Genomic DNA, 15,995 nt, shown 5'->3' with positions numbered 1-15,995 from the left:
TATCTCTGTCCATAGTCATTGTCACCTGTATCGTAGGTAAGTATAAAGGTGGTGTCGGTGGTATGTATTGTTCAAATTCAATTTCTCGCCCTTTACACGTCACCGGACATGATCCAAGTCCTACACAAATGCAGTAAGTTGGAAATAGAATGGGTAAAGGGAGATAACTCTTTGTGGAGTTTATAAAGCGATACATTAAATATATATGCAAAATTACCCCCCTCAAAAAAAAAAAAAGAACAGGTGTTCTTGATGGAAAATCTTGTTCTGTTTCCACATTTCGTTTCAGTAACTATTTCGCCTCCTGTCGACATTCTCTGATTATGTATAAGCATACCATTTGATTTGTAGTCTCGGCCACACATATTTCTGCCAGATTCTATTTTCACATTATACGAAATTTTGTAATGTGCTAAGTAACATTTCACCGTCGACACTTCTCCATACTGTTGTAGCTACGGAGACGTTGTTCTGTACGAAATGCCAGGATGTGGATGACCCTACAACATGTCCAGAGTTTACTATCTGTGCTCCTGATGAGGTGAATTTAAGACTGTATCACGTGATGTGTTATCTGTAACAGGAAATCTTACTATATAATAATATTTCAATATTGTCTTTGAATTGAAGTTCGAGTCTGTGATTCCTTTGGCCACAAGGTAATTATACATAGATATGATATTCGACCGTATAACATAATTAAAGCGGTCACATTGCATTTAGACGTCGTTTCTATAACATGTAACACATGATTAGGATAACAAAAACATCACCTGCCATAAGTTAATATTCTAACGGGAATATTACTACTGTAAATAATAATATAATGTAAACATTAGATATGTTTATTTGGTAGATGTGTATTGCGGTGTTACTTTTGTAGATGTGTAGTACGGTGTTTATTTTGTAGATGTGTAGTGTGGTGTTTATTTTGTAGATGTGTAGTGCGGTGTTTACTGTGTAGATGTGTAGTGCGGTGTTTATTTTGTAGATGTGTAGTGCGGTGTTTATTTTGTAGATGTGTAGTGCGGTGTTTATTGTGTAGATGTGTAGTGCGGTGTTACTTTTGTAGATGTGTAGTACGGTGTTTATTTTGTAGATGTGTAGTGCGGTGTTTATTTTGTAGATGTGTAGTACGGTGTTTATTTTGTAGATGTGTAGTGCGGTGTTTATTTTGTAGATGTGTAGTGCGGTGTTTATTTTGTAGATGTGTAGTGCGGTGTTTATTTTGTAGATGTGTAGTGCGGTGTTAATGTTGTAGATGTGTAGTGCGGTGTTTATTGTGTAGATGTGTAGTGCGGTGTTTATTGTGTAGATGTGTAGTGCGGTGTTTATTTTGTAGATGTGTAGTGCGATGTTTATTTTGTAGATGTGTAGTGCGGTGTTTATTTTGTTGATGTGTAGTGCGATGTTTATTTTGTAGATGTGTAGTGTGGTGTTTATTTTGTAGCTATGTAGTGCGGTGTTTATTTTGTAGATGTGTAGTGCGATGTTTATTTTGTAGATGTGTAGTGCGGTGTTAATGTTGTAGATGTGTAGTGCGGTGTTTATTTTGTAGATGTGTAGTGCGATGTTTATTTTGTAGATGTGTAGTGCGGTGTTTATTTTGTAGATGTGTAGTGCGGTGTTTATTTTGTAGATGTGTAGTGCGGTGTTTATTTTGTAGTTATGTAGTGCGGTGTTTATTTTGTAGATGTGTAGTGCGATGTTTATTTTGTAGATGTGTAGTGCGGTGTTAATGTTGTAGATGTGTAGTGCGGTGTTTATTTTGTAGATGTGTAGTGCGGTGTCTATTTTGTAGATGTGTAGTGCGATGTTTATTTTGTAGATGTGTAGTGCGGTGTTTATTTTGTAGATGTGTAGTGCGATGTTTATTTTGTAGATGTGTAGTGCGGTGTTTATTTTGTAGATGTGTAGTGCGGTGTTTATTGTGTAGATGTGTAGTGCGGTGTTTATTTTGTAGATGTGTAGTGCGGTGTTTATTTTGTAGATGTGTAGTGCGGTGTTTATTGTGTAGATGTGTAGTGCGGTGTTTATTGTGTAGATGTGTAGTGCGGTGTTTACTTTGTAGATGTGTAGTGCGGTGTTTATTTTGTAGATGTGTAGTGCGGTGTTTACTTTGTAGATGTGTAGTGCGGTGTTTACTTTGTAGATGTGTAGTGCGGTGTTTATTTTGTAGATGTGTAGTGCCGTGTTTATTTTGTAGATGTGTAGTGCGTGTTTATTGTGTAGATGTGTAGTGCGGTGTTAATTTTGTAGATGTGTAGTGCGGTGTTAATTTTGTAGATGTGTAGTGCGGTGTTACTTTTGTAGATGTGTATTGCGGTGTTTATTTTGTAGATGTGTAGTGCGGTGTTTATTTTGTAGATGTGTAGTGAGGTGTTTATTTTGTAGATGTGTAGTGCGGTGTTAATTTTGTAGATGTGTAGTGCGGTGTTTATTTTGTAGATGTGTAGTGCGGTTTTTATTTTGTAGATGTGTAGTGCGGTGTTTATTTTGTAGATATGTAGTGCGGTATCCTACATAGATTCAAATTCCAGACAAAAACACACGCTTGGGTGTAAACCGGCCTCTGTAAGTATACCATACGTCACGTGATGTTAAAACAGCATTTCTGGTGAACATGAAACAGCTAGTAGACACCAACTTACATTGCCATGGAGGAGGATGGTTTATTGATAATTAATTAGGGGAAACTATCGCCACGGTTTAAACTCCGTTATTCTGGCGAGATAAGTGAAAGTGAATATAACGATGCAGTCCACGACACTGACGTGACCTTGAAGGACGAAACAGGTCATGATGCTCCTAGCATCACTGACGTGACCTTGAAGTTCGAAACAGGCCATGATGCTCCTAGCATCACTGACGTGACCTTGAAAGACAAAAACACCATGATGCTCCTAGCATCACTGACAGGACCTTGAAGGACGAAACAGGCCATGATGCTCCTAGCATCACTGACGTGACCTTGAATGACGAAACAGGCCATGATGCTCCTACAATCACTGACGTGACCTTGATGGACAAAAACACCATGATGCTCCTAGCATCACTGACTTGACCTTGATGGACGAAACAGGCCATGATGCTCCTAGCATCACTGACAGGACCTTGAATGACGAAACAGGCCATGATGCTCCTACAATCACTGACGTGACCTTGATGGACGAAACAGGCCATGATGCTCCTAGCAATCACTGACTTGACCTTGATGGACGAAACAGGCCATGATGCTCCTAGCATCACTGACGTGACCTTTGAAGGACAAAAATACCATGATGCTCCTAGCATTACTGACAGGACCTTGAAGGACGAAACAGATGTATGGATAGCTTCTCGGTTCCTAGTTACGTGTATTTAAAAAAATGATTTTATTTAAGTGGAACCAAATGAATGGTTGTACTGACATTTTCTTCGGTTTCGATACAAATGACAGCAGAGATGATTTTCTGACCACGTCGAAGTCATTTTACTTTGTGGGTTTTACTTGTATATTTAGCGTTTTCATCATCGCGTTACTTATTAAAGAACATACATTTCTTACTTAGAAATAATTAGTTATCTATGATTTAATTTCTGGAGAATATTTGGTTTCCGAAGATACAGCTTTGCGTTCTTTTGTTATCTTCCATTGTACACATTAAAGTCAGCAGAGAAAACCCCGGATATTAAAGTTATATTTCTACTTTAACAGCAATGTCCGGCCAGCACTGTGACTGGAACAGCGGTTGTCGGGCGGCGACATGTTGTCAACACCAGAAGTTCTCATCAGCAGGAGAGATGTTGTTCTACCACCTTGTGTAATCTTAACTTCTTCACTGGTAAATAACCAAACTTCTTTACTGGTAAATAACCAAACTGATGAACTTCTCATTACTTCCCTGTACATTGTTCAAAGTTGGTTCAGTTGTCTTTTGGTAAATGGTCTATATCTATAAACGAGTTCACCTTCCGTCCGGGACAAACATATTCATGAACTTATCTAAAGGAGGAAAACGGGGATTAGCTCCACAAATCAAACTTATTGTTGTATAAAACCGCATTAATTATACAAATATCTCAACCAAATAAGCATTACTCTTGGTACAAAGACATGACGATAATAGTTGATAAACTTAATACTGGCGCGACATATGGCCAAGCGACGTGGATCTAGCTTTGTAGTAACAGTCTCCGATCGTAAAACCTGGCGCAAGGTTCCAGTGAAGTAAAGTTCAGCATCAACAACGCCGAGCTGACAAGTAAAATTGAACGTGGGAAGAATGACCACTGAGGAGACAGAGGAAAATACTGTTAGCTCGCAGTGCTAGCGTTCCCCATACTGACGAATTAACTGAAACAACTGCGGAGATCCCACCATCTATTGCTTTACAGCCACAGTAGCCACTTCAACAACACAGACTAATTCAGGTCCAGAAACCATAGTACCTCCAGTCTGACAACAACACAGACTAATTCAGGTCAAGAAACCACAGTACCTCCAGTCTGACAACAACACAGACTAATTCAGGTCCAGAAACCACAGTATCTCCAGTCTGACAACAACACAGACTAATTCAGGGCCTAGAAACCACAGTACCTCCAGTCTGACAACAACACAGACTAATTCAGGCCCAGAAACCATAGTACCTCCAGTCTGACAACAACACAGACTAATTCAGGTCCAGAAACCATAGTACCTCCAGTCTGACAACAACACAGACTAATTCAGGCCCAGAAACCACAGTACCTCCAGTCTGACAACAACACAGACTAATTCATGTCCAGAAACCATAGTACCTCCAGTCTGACAACAACACAGACTAATTCAGGCCCAGAAACCACAGTACCTCCAGTCTGACAACAACACAGACTAATTCAGGTCCAGAAACCACAGTACCTCCAGTCTGACAACAACACAGACTAATTCAGGCCCAGAAACCATAGTACCTCCAGTCTGACAACAATACAGACTAATTCAGGCCCAGAAACCATAGTACCTCCAATCTGACAACAACATAGACTAATTCAGGTCCAGAAACCACAGTACCTCCAGTCTGAAAGCAACACAGACTAATTCAGGTCCAGAAACCACAGTACCTCCAGTCTGACAATACAGACTAATTCAGGCCCAGAAACCACAGTACCTCCAGTCTGACAACAACACAGACTAATTCAGGTCCAGAAACCACAGTACATCCAGTCTGACAACAATACAGTCTAATTCGGACCCAGAAACCATAGTACCTCCAGTCTGACAACAACACAGACTAATTCAGGTCCAGAAACCACAGTACCTCCAGTCTGACAATACAGACTAATTCAGGCCCAGAAACCAAAGTACCTCCAGACTGACAACAACACAGACTAATTCGGGCCAATAAACCACAGTACCTCCAGTCTGACAACAATACAGTCTAATTCGGACCCAGAAACCATAGTACCTCCAGTCTGACAGCAACAAAAACTAATTCAGGTCAGAAAACCATAGTACCTCCAGTCTGACAACAACACAGACTAATTCAGGTCCAGAAACCATAGTACCTCCAGTCTGACAACAACACAGACTAATTCAGGTCCAGAAACCACAGTACCTCCAGTCTGACAATATAGACTAATCTAGGTCCAGAAACCATAGTACCTCCAGTCTGACAACAACACAGACTAATTCAGGTCCAGAAACCATAGTACCTCCAGTCTGACAACAACACAGACTAATTCAGGCCCAGAAACCATAGTATCTCCAGTCTGACAACAATACAGACTAATTCAGGCCCAGAAACCACAGTACCTCCAGTCTGACAACAACACAGACTAATTCAGGTCCAGAAACCATAGTACCTCCAGTCTGACAACAACACAGACTAATTCAGGCCCAGAAACCACAGTACCTCCAGTCTGAAAACAACACAGACTAATTCAGGTCCAGAAACCACAGTACCTCCAGACTGACAACAACACAGACTAATTAAGGTCCAGAAACCATAGTACCTCCAGTCTGACAACAACACAGACTAATTCAGGTCCAGAAACCATAGTACCTCCAGTCTGACAACAACACAGACTAATTCAGGCCCAGAAACCACAGTACCTCCAGTCTGACAACAACACAGACTAATTCAGGTCCAGAAACCATAGTACCTCCAGTCTGACAACAACACAGACTAATTCAGGTCCAGAAACCATAGTACCTCCAGTCTGACAACAACACAGACTAATTCAGGCCCAGAAACCACAGTACCTCCAGTCTGACAACAACACAGACTAATTCAGGTCCAGAAACCATAGTACCTCCAGTCTGACAACAACACAGACTAATTCAGGCCCAGAAACCACAGTACCTCCAGTCTGACAACAACACAGACTAATTCATGTCCAGAATCCATAGTACCTCCAGTCTGACAACAACACAGACTAATTCAGGCCCAGAAACCACAGTACCTCCAGTCTGACAACAACACAGACTAATTCAGGCCCAGAAACCACAGTACCTCCAGTCTGACAACAACACAGACTAATTCAGGTCCAGAAACCACAGTACCTCCAGTCTGACAACAACACAGACTAATTCAGGCCCAGAAACCATAGTACCTCCAGTCTGACAACAATACAGACTAATTCAGGTCCAGAAACCACAGTACCTCCAGTCTGACAACAACACAGACTAATTCAGGTCCAGAAACCACAGTACCTCCAGTCTGACAATACAGACTAATTCAGGCCCAGAAACCACAGTATCTCCAGTCTGACAACAACACAGACTAATTCAGGTCCAGAAACCACAGTACATCCAGTCTGACAACAATACAGTCTAATTCGGACCCAGAAACCATAGTACCTCCAGTCTGACAACAACACAGACTAATTCAGGTCCAGAAACCACAGTACCTCCAGTCTGACAATACAGACTAATTCAGGCCCAGAAACCACAGTACCTCCAGTCTGACAACAACACAGACTAATTCAGGTCCAGAAACCACAGTACATCCAGTCTGACAACAACACAGACTAATTCGGGCCAATAAACCACAGTACCTCCAGTCTGACAACAATACAGTCTAATTCGGACCCAGAAACCATAGTAACTCCAGTCTGACAGCAACAAAAACTAATTCAGGTCAGGAAACCAAAGTACCTCCAGACTGACAACAACATAGACTAATTCAGGTCCAGAAACCACAGTACCTCCCGTCTGACAACAACACAGACTAATTCAGGCCCAGAAACCATAGTACCTCCAGTCTGACAACAACACAGACTAATTCAGGCCCAAAAACCATAGTATCTCCAGTCTGACAACAATACAGACTAATTCAGGCCCAGAAACCACAGTACCTCCAGTCTGACAACAACACAGACTAATTCAGGTCCAGAAACCATAGTACCTCCAGTCTGACAACAACACAGACTAATTCATGTCCAGAATCCATAGTACCTCCAGTCTGACAACAACACAGACTAATTCAGGCCCAGAAACCACAGTACCTCCAGTCTGACAACAACACAGACTAATTCAGGCACAGAAACCACAGTACCTCCAGTCTGACAACAACACAGACTAATTCAGGTCCAGAAACCACAGTACCTCCAGTCTGACAACAACACAGACTAATTCAGGCACAGAAACCATAGTACCTCCAGTCTGACAACAATACAGACTAATTCAGGTCCAGAAACCACAGTACCTCCAGTCTGACAACAACACAGACTAATTCAGGTCCAGAAACCACAGTACCTCCAGTCTGACAATACAGACTAATTCAGGCCCAGAAACCACAGTACCTCCAGTCTGACAACAACACAGACTAATTCAGGTCCAGAAACCATAGTACCTCCAGTCTGACAACAACACAGACTAATTCAGGCCCAGAAACCACAGTACCTCCAGTCTGACAACAACACAGACTAATTATGGTCCAGAAACCATAGTACCTCCAGTCTGACAACAACACAGACTAATTCAGGTCCAGAAACCATAGTACCTCCAGTCTGACAACAACACAGACTAATTCAGGCCCAGAAACCACAGTACCTCCAGTCTGACAACAACACAGACTAATTCAGGTCCAGAAACCATAGTACCTCCAGTCTGACAACAACACAGACTAATTCAGGCCCAGAAACCACAGTACCTCCAGTCTGACAACAACACAGACTAATTCATGTCCAGAATCCATAGTACCTCCAGTCTGACAACAACACAGACTAATTCAGGCCCAGAAACCACAGTACCTCCAGTCTGACAACAACACAGACTAATTCAGGCCCAGAAACCACAGTACCTCCAGTCTGACAACAACACAGACTAATTCAGGTCCAGAAACCACAGTACCTCCAGTCTGACAACAACACAGACTAATTCAGGCCCAGAAACCATAGTACCTCCAGTCTGACAACAATACAGACTAATTCAGGTCCAGAAACCACAGTACCTCCAGTCTGACAACAACACAGACTAATTCAGGTCCAGAAACCACAGTACCTCCAGTCTGACAATACAGACTAATTCAGGCCCAGAAACCACAGTACCTCCAGTCTGACAACAACACAGACTAATTCAGGTCCAGAAACCACAGTACATCCAGTCTGACAACAATACAGTCTAATTCGGACCCAGAAACCATAGTACCTCCAGTCTGACAACAACACAGACTAATTCAGGTCCAGAAACCACAGTACCTCCAGTCTGACAATACAGACTAATTCAGGCCCAGAAACCAAAGTACCTCCAGACTGACAACAACACAGACTAATTCGGGCCAATAAACCACAGTACCTCCAGTCTGACAACAATACAGTCTAATTCGGACCCAGAAACCATAGTACCTCCAGTCTGACAGCAACAAAAACTAATTCAGGTCAGGAAACCATAGTACCTCCAGTCTGACAACAACACAGACTAATTCAGGTCCAGAAACCATAGTACCTCCAGTCTGACAACAACACAGACTAATTCAGGTCCAGAAACCACAGTACCTCCAGTCTGACAATATAGACTAATCTAGGTCCAGAAACCATAGTACCTCCAGTCTGACAACAACACAGACTAATTCAGGTCCAGAAACCATAGTACCTCCAGTCTGACAACAACACAGACTAATTCAGGCCCAGAAACCATAGTACCTCCAGTCTGACAACAACACAGACTAATTCATGTCCAGAATCCATAGTACCTCCAGACTGACAACAACATAGACTAATTCAGGTCCAGAAACCACAGTACCTCCCGTCTGACAACAACACAGACTAATTCAGGCCCAGAAACCATAGTACCTCCAGTCTGACAACAACACAGACTAATTCAGGCCCAAAAACCATAGTATCTCCAGTCTGACAACAATACAGACTAATTCAGGCCCAGAAACCACAGTACCTCCAGTCTGACAACAACACAGACTAATTCAGGTCCAGAAACCATAGTACCTCCAGTCTGACAACAACACAGACTAATTCAGGCCCAGAAACCACAGTACCTCCAGTCTGAAAACAACACAGACTAATTCAGGTCCAGAAACCACAGTACCTCCAGACTGACAACAACACAGACTAATTAAGGTCCAGAAACCATAGTACCTCCAGTCTGACAACAACACAGACTAATTCAGGTCCAGAAACCATAGTACCTCCAGTCTGACAACAACACAGACTAATTCAGGCCCAGAAACCACAGTACCTCCAGTCTGACAACAACACAGACTAATTCAGGTCCAGAAACCATAGTACCTCCAGTCTGACAACAACACAGACTAATTCAGGTCCAGAAACCATAGTACCTCCAGTCTGACAACAACACAGACTAATTCAGGCCCAGAAACCACAGTACCTCCAGTCTGACAACAACACAGACTAATTCAGGTCCAGAAACCATAGTACCTCCAGTCTGACAACAACACAGACTAATTCAGGCCCAGAAACCACAGTACCTCCAGTCTGACAACAACACAGACTAATTCATGTCCAGAATCCATAGTACCTCCAGTCTGACAACAACACAGACTAATTCAGGCCCAGAAACCACAGTACCTCCAGTCTGACAACAACACAGACTAATTCAGGCCCAGAAACCACAGTACCTCCAGTCTGACAACAACACAGACTAATTCAGGTCCAGAAACCACAGTACCTCCAGTCTGACAACAACACAGACTAATTCAGGCCCAGAAACCATAGTACCTCCAGTCTGACAACAATACAGACTAATTCAGGTCCAGAAACCACAGTACCTCCAGTCTGACAACAACACAGACTAATTCAGGTCCAGAAACCACAGTACCTCCAGTCTGACAATACAGACTAATTCAGGCCCAGAAACCACAGTATCTCCAGTCTGACAACAACACAGACTAATTCAGGTCCAGAAACCACAGTACATCCAGTCTGACAACAATACAGTCTAATTCGGACCCAGAAACCATAGTACCTCCAGTCTGACAACAACACAGACTAATTCAGGTCCAGAAACCACAGTACCTCCACTCTGACAACAATACAGACTAATTCAGGCCCAGAAACCACAGTATCTCCAGTCTGACAACAACACAGACTAATTCAGGTCCAGAAACCACAGTACATCCAGTCTGACAACAATACAGTCTAATTCGGACCCAGAAACCATAGTACCTCCAGTCTGACAACAACACAGACTAATTCAGGTCCAGAAACCACAGTACCTCCAGTCTGACAATACAGACTAATTCAGGCCCAGAAACCACAGTACCTCCAGTCTGACAACAACACAGACTAATTCAGGTCCAGAAACCACAGTACATCCAGTCTGACAACAACACAGACTAATTCGGGCCAATAAACCACAGTACCTCCAGTCTGACAACAATACAGTCTAATTCGGACCCAGAAACCATAGTAACTCCAGTCTGACAGCAACAAAACTAATTCAGGTCCAGGAAACCATAGTACCTCCAGTCTGACAACAACATAGACTAATTCAGGTCCAGAAACCACAGTACCTCCCGTCTGACAACAACACAGACTAATTCAGGCCCAGAAACCATAGTACCTCCAGTCTGACAACAACACAGACTAATTCAGGCCCAAAAACCATAGTATCTCCAGTCTGACAACAATACAGACTAATTCAGGCCCAGAAACCACAGTACCTCCAGTCTGACAACAACACAGACTAATTAAGGTCCAGAAACCATAGTACCTCCAGTCTGACAACAACACAGACTAATTCAGGTCCAGAAACCATAGTACCTCCAGTCTGACAACAACACAGACTAATTCATGTCCAGAATCCATAGTACCTCCAGTCTGACAACAACACAGACTAATTCAGGCCCAGAAACCACAGTACCTCCAGTCTGACAACAACACAGACTAATTCAGGCACAGAAACCACAGTACCTCCAGTCTGACAACAACACAGACTAATTCAGGTCCAGAAACCACAGTACCTCCAGTCTGACAACAACACAGACTAATTCAGGCCCAGAAACCATAGTACCTCCAGTCTGACAACAATACAGACTAATTCAGGTCCAGAAACCACAGTACCTCCAGTCTGACAACAACACAGACTAATTCAGGTCCAGAAACCACAGTACCTCCAGTCTGACAATACAGACTAATTCAGGTCCAGAAACCACAGTACCTCCAGTCTGACAACAACACAGACTAATTCAGGTCCAGAAACCATAGTACCTCCAGTCTGACAACAACACAGACTAATTCAGGCCCAGAAACCACAGTACCTCCAGTCTGACAACAACACAGACTAATTCAGGTCCAGAAACCATAGTACCTCCAGTCTGACAACAACACAGACTAATTCAGGTCCAGAAACCATAGTACCTCCAGTCTGACAACAACACAGACTAATTCAGGCCCAGAAACCACAGTACCTCCAGTCTGACAACAACACAGACTAATTCAGGTCCAGAAACCATAGTACCTCCAGTCTGACAACAACACAGACTAATTCAGGCCCAGAAACCACAGTACCTCCAGTCTGACAACAACACAGACTAATTCATGTCCAGAATCCATAGTACCTCCAGTCTGACAACAACACAGACTAATTCAGGCCCAGAAACCACAGTACCTCCAGTCTGACAACAACACAGACTAATTCAGGTCCAGAAACCACAGTACCTCCAGTCTGACAACAACACAGACTAATTCAGGTCCAGAAACCACAGTACCTCCAGTCTGACAACAACACAGACTAATTCAGGTCCAGAAACCATAGTACCTCCAGTCTGACAACAATACAGACTAATTCAGGTCCAGAAACCACAGTACCTCCAGTCTGACAACAACACAGACTAATTCAGGTCCAGAAACCACAGTACCTCCAGTCTGACAATACAGACTAATTCAGGCCAGAAACCACAGTATCTCCAGTCTGACAACAACACAGACTAATTCAGGTCCAGAAACCACAGTACATCCAGTCTGACAACAATACAGTCTAATTCGGACCCAGAAACCATAGTACCTCCAGTCTGACAACAACACAGACTAATTCAGGTCCAGAAACCACAGTACCTCCAGTCTGACAATACAGACTAATTCAGGCCCAGAAACCACAGTACCTCCAGTCTGACAACAACACAGACTAATTCAGGTCCAGAAACCACAGTACATCCAGTCTGACAACAACACAGACTAATTCGGGCCAATAAACCACAGTACCTCCAGTCTGACAACAATACAGTCTAATTCGGACCCAGAAACCATAGTACCTCCAGTCTGACAGCAACAAAAACTAATTCAGGTCAGGAAACCATAGTACCTCCAGTCTGACAACAACACAGACTAATTCAGGTCCAGAAACCATAGTACCTCCAGTCTGACAACAACACAGACTAATTCAGGTCCAGAAACCACAGTACCTCCAGTCTGACAATATAGACTAATCTAGGTCCAGAAACCATAGTACCTCCAGTCTGACAACAACACAGACTAATTCAGGTCCAGAAACCATAGTACCTCCAGTCTGACAACAACACAGACTAATTCAGGTCCAGAAACCATAGTACCTCCAGTCTGACAACAACACAGACTAATTCAGGCCCAGAAACCATAGTACCTCCAGTCTGACAACAACACAGACTAATTCATGTCCAGAATCCATAGTACCTCCAGACTGACAACAACATAGACTAATTCAGGTCCAGAAACCACAATACCTCCCGTCTGACAACAACACAGACTAATTCAGGCCCAGAAACCATAGTACCTCCAGTCTGACAACAACATAGACTAATTCATGTCCAGAATCCATAGTACCTCCAGACTGACAACAACACAGACTAATTCAGGTCCAGAAACCACAGTACCTCCACTCTGACAACAACACAGACTAATTCAGGTCCAGAAACCACAGTACCTCCAGTCTGACAATACAGACTAATTCAGGCCCAGAAACCACAGTACCTCCAGTCTGACAACAACACAGACTAATTCAGGTCCAGAAACCACAGTACATCCAGTCTGACAACAATACAGTCTAATTCGGACCCAGAAACCATAGTACCTCCAGTCTGACAACAACACAGACTAATTCAGGTCCAGAAACCATAGTACCTCCAGTCTGACAACAACACAGACTAATTCAGGCCCAGAAACCACAGTACCTCCAGTCTGACAACAACACAGACTAATTCAGGTCCAGAAACCATAGTACCTCCAGTCTGACAACAACACAGACTAATTCAGGTCCAGAAACCATAGTACCTCCAGTCTGACAACAACACAGACTAATTCAGGCCCAGAAACCACAGTACCTCCAGTCTGACAACAACACAGACTAATTCAGGTCCAGAAACCATAGTACCTCCAGTCTGACAACAACACAGACTAATTCAGGCCCAGAAACCACAGTACCTCCAGTCTGACAACAACACAGACTAATTCATGTCCAGAATCCATAGTACCTCCAGTCTGACAACAACACAGACTAATTCAGGCCCAGAAACCACAGTACCTCCAGTCTGACAACAACACAGACTAATTCAGGCCCAGAAACCACAGTACCTCCAGTCTGACAACAACACAGACTAATTCAGGTCCAGAAACCACAGTACCTCCAGTCTGACAACAACACAGACTAATTCAGGCCCAGAAACCATAGTACCTCCAGTCTGACAACAATACAGACTAATTCAGGTCCAGAAACCACAGTACCTCCAGTCTGACAACAACACAGACTAATTCAGGTCCAGAAACCACAGTACCTCCAGTCTGACAATACAGACTAATTCAGGCCCAGAAACCACAGTATCCTCCAGTCTGACAACAACACAGACTAATTCAGGTCCAGAAACCACAGTACATCCAGTCTGACAACAATACAGTCTAATTCGGACCCAGAAACCATAGTACCTCCAGTCTGACAACAACACAGACTAATTCAGGTCCAGAAACCACAGTACCTCCAGTCTGACAATACAGACTAATTCAGGCCCAGAAACCACAGTACCTCCAGTCTGACAACAACACAGACTAATTCAGGTCCAGAAACCACAGTACATCCAGTCTGACAACAACACAGACTAATTCGGGCCAATAAACCACAATACCTCCAGTCTGACAACAATACAGTCTAATTCGGACCCAGAAACCATAGTACCTCCAGTCTGACAGCAACAAAAACTAATTCAGGTCAGGAAACCATAGTACCTCCAGTCTGACAACAACACAGACTAATTCAGGTCCAGAAACCATAGTACCTCCAGTCTGACAACAACACAGACTAATTCAGGTCCAGAAACCACAGTACCTCCAGTCTGACAATATAGACTAATCTAGGTCCAGAAACCATAGTACCTCCAGTCTGACAACAACACAGACTAATTCAGGTCCAGAAACCATAGTACCTCCAGTCTGACAACAACACAGACTAATTCAGGTCCAGAAACCATAGTACCTCCAGTCTGACAACAACACAGACTAATTCAGGCCCAGAAACCATAGTACCTCCAGTCTGACAACAACACAGACTAATTCATGTCCAGAATCCATAGTACCTCCAGACTGACAACAACATAGACTAATTCAGGTCCAGAAACCACAATATCTCCCGTCTGACAACAACACAGACTAATTCAGGCCCAGAAACCATAGTACCTCCAGTCTGACAACAACATAGACTAATTCATGTCCAGAATCCATAGTACCTCCAGACTGACAACAACACAGACTAATTCGGGCCAAGAAACCATAGTACCTCCAGTCTGACAACAACACAGACTAATTCAGGCCCAAAAACCATAGTATCTCCAGTCTTACAACAATACAGACTAATTCAGGCCCAGAAACCACAGTACCTCCAGTCTGACAACAACACAGACTAATTCAGGTCCAGAAACCATAGTACCTCCAGTCTGACAACAACACAGACTAATTCAGGCCCAGAAACCACAGTACCTCCAGTCTGAAAACAACACAGACTAATTCAGGTCCAGAAACCACAGTACCTCCAGACTGACAACAACACAGACTAATTAAGGTCCAGAAACCATAGTACCTCCAGTCTGACAACAACACAGACCAATTCAGGTCCAGAAACTACAGTACCTCCAGTCTGACAACAACACAGACTAATTCAGGCCTAGAAACCACAGTACCTCCAGACTGACAACAACACAGACTAATTCATGCCCAGAAACCACAGTACCTCCAGTCTGACAACAACACAGACTAATTCAGGTCCAGAAACCATAGTACCTCCAGTCTGACAACAACACAGACTAATTCAGGTCCAGAAACCATAGTACCTCCAGTCTGACAACAACACAGACTAATTCAGGTCCAGAAACCATAGTACCTCCAGTCTGACAACAACACAGACTAATTCAGGTCCAGAAACCATAGTACCTCCAGTCTGACAATATAGACTAATTCAGGTCCAGAAACCACAGTACCTCCAGTCTGACAACAACACAGACTAATTCAGGTCCAGAAACCATAGTACCTCCAGTCTGACAACAACACAGACTAATTCAGGTCCAGAAACCATAGTACCTCCAGTCTGACAACAACACAGA

At 43.2% G+C, this 15,995-nt stretch overlaps 1 long non-coding RNA gene across 1 annotated transcript; it reads left to right on the top strand.

Moving 5' to 3' along the window:
* The first annotated feature begins 375 nt into the window (after nt 1–375).
* LOC117315798 lies at nt 376–3,821 on the top strand. Its single transcript, XR_004529772.1, has 3 exons — nt 376–541; nt 2,503–2,574; nt 3,698–3,821. It is a non-coding gene; the product is annotated as an uncharacterized LOC117315798 (long non-coding RNA).
* Nucleotides 3,822–15,995: the final 12,174 nt, after the last annotated feature.

This window comes from Pecten maximus, chromosome 17 (assembly GCF_902652985.1).
Source record: "Pecten maximus chromosome 17, xPecMax1.1, whole genome shotgun sequence".
NCBI lineage: Eukaryota > Metazoa > Mollusca > Bivalvia > Pectinida > Pectinidae > Pecten > Pecten maximus.
Note: the sequence above shows the minus strand (reverse complement) of the source record. Positions and strands in the feature narration are given on the sequence as shown.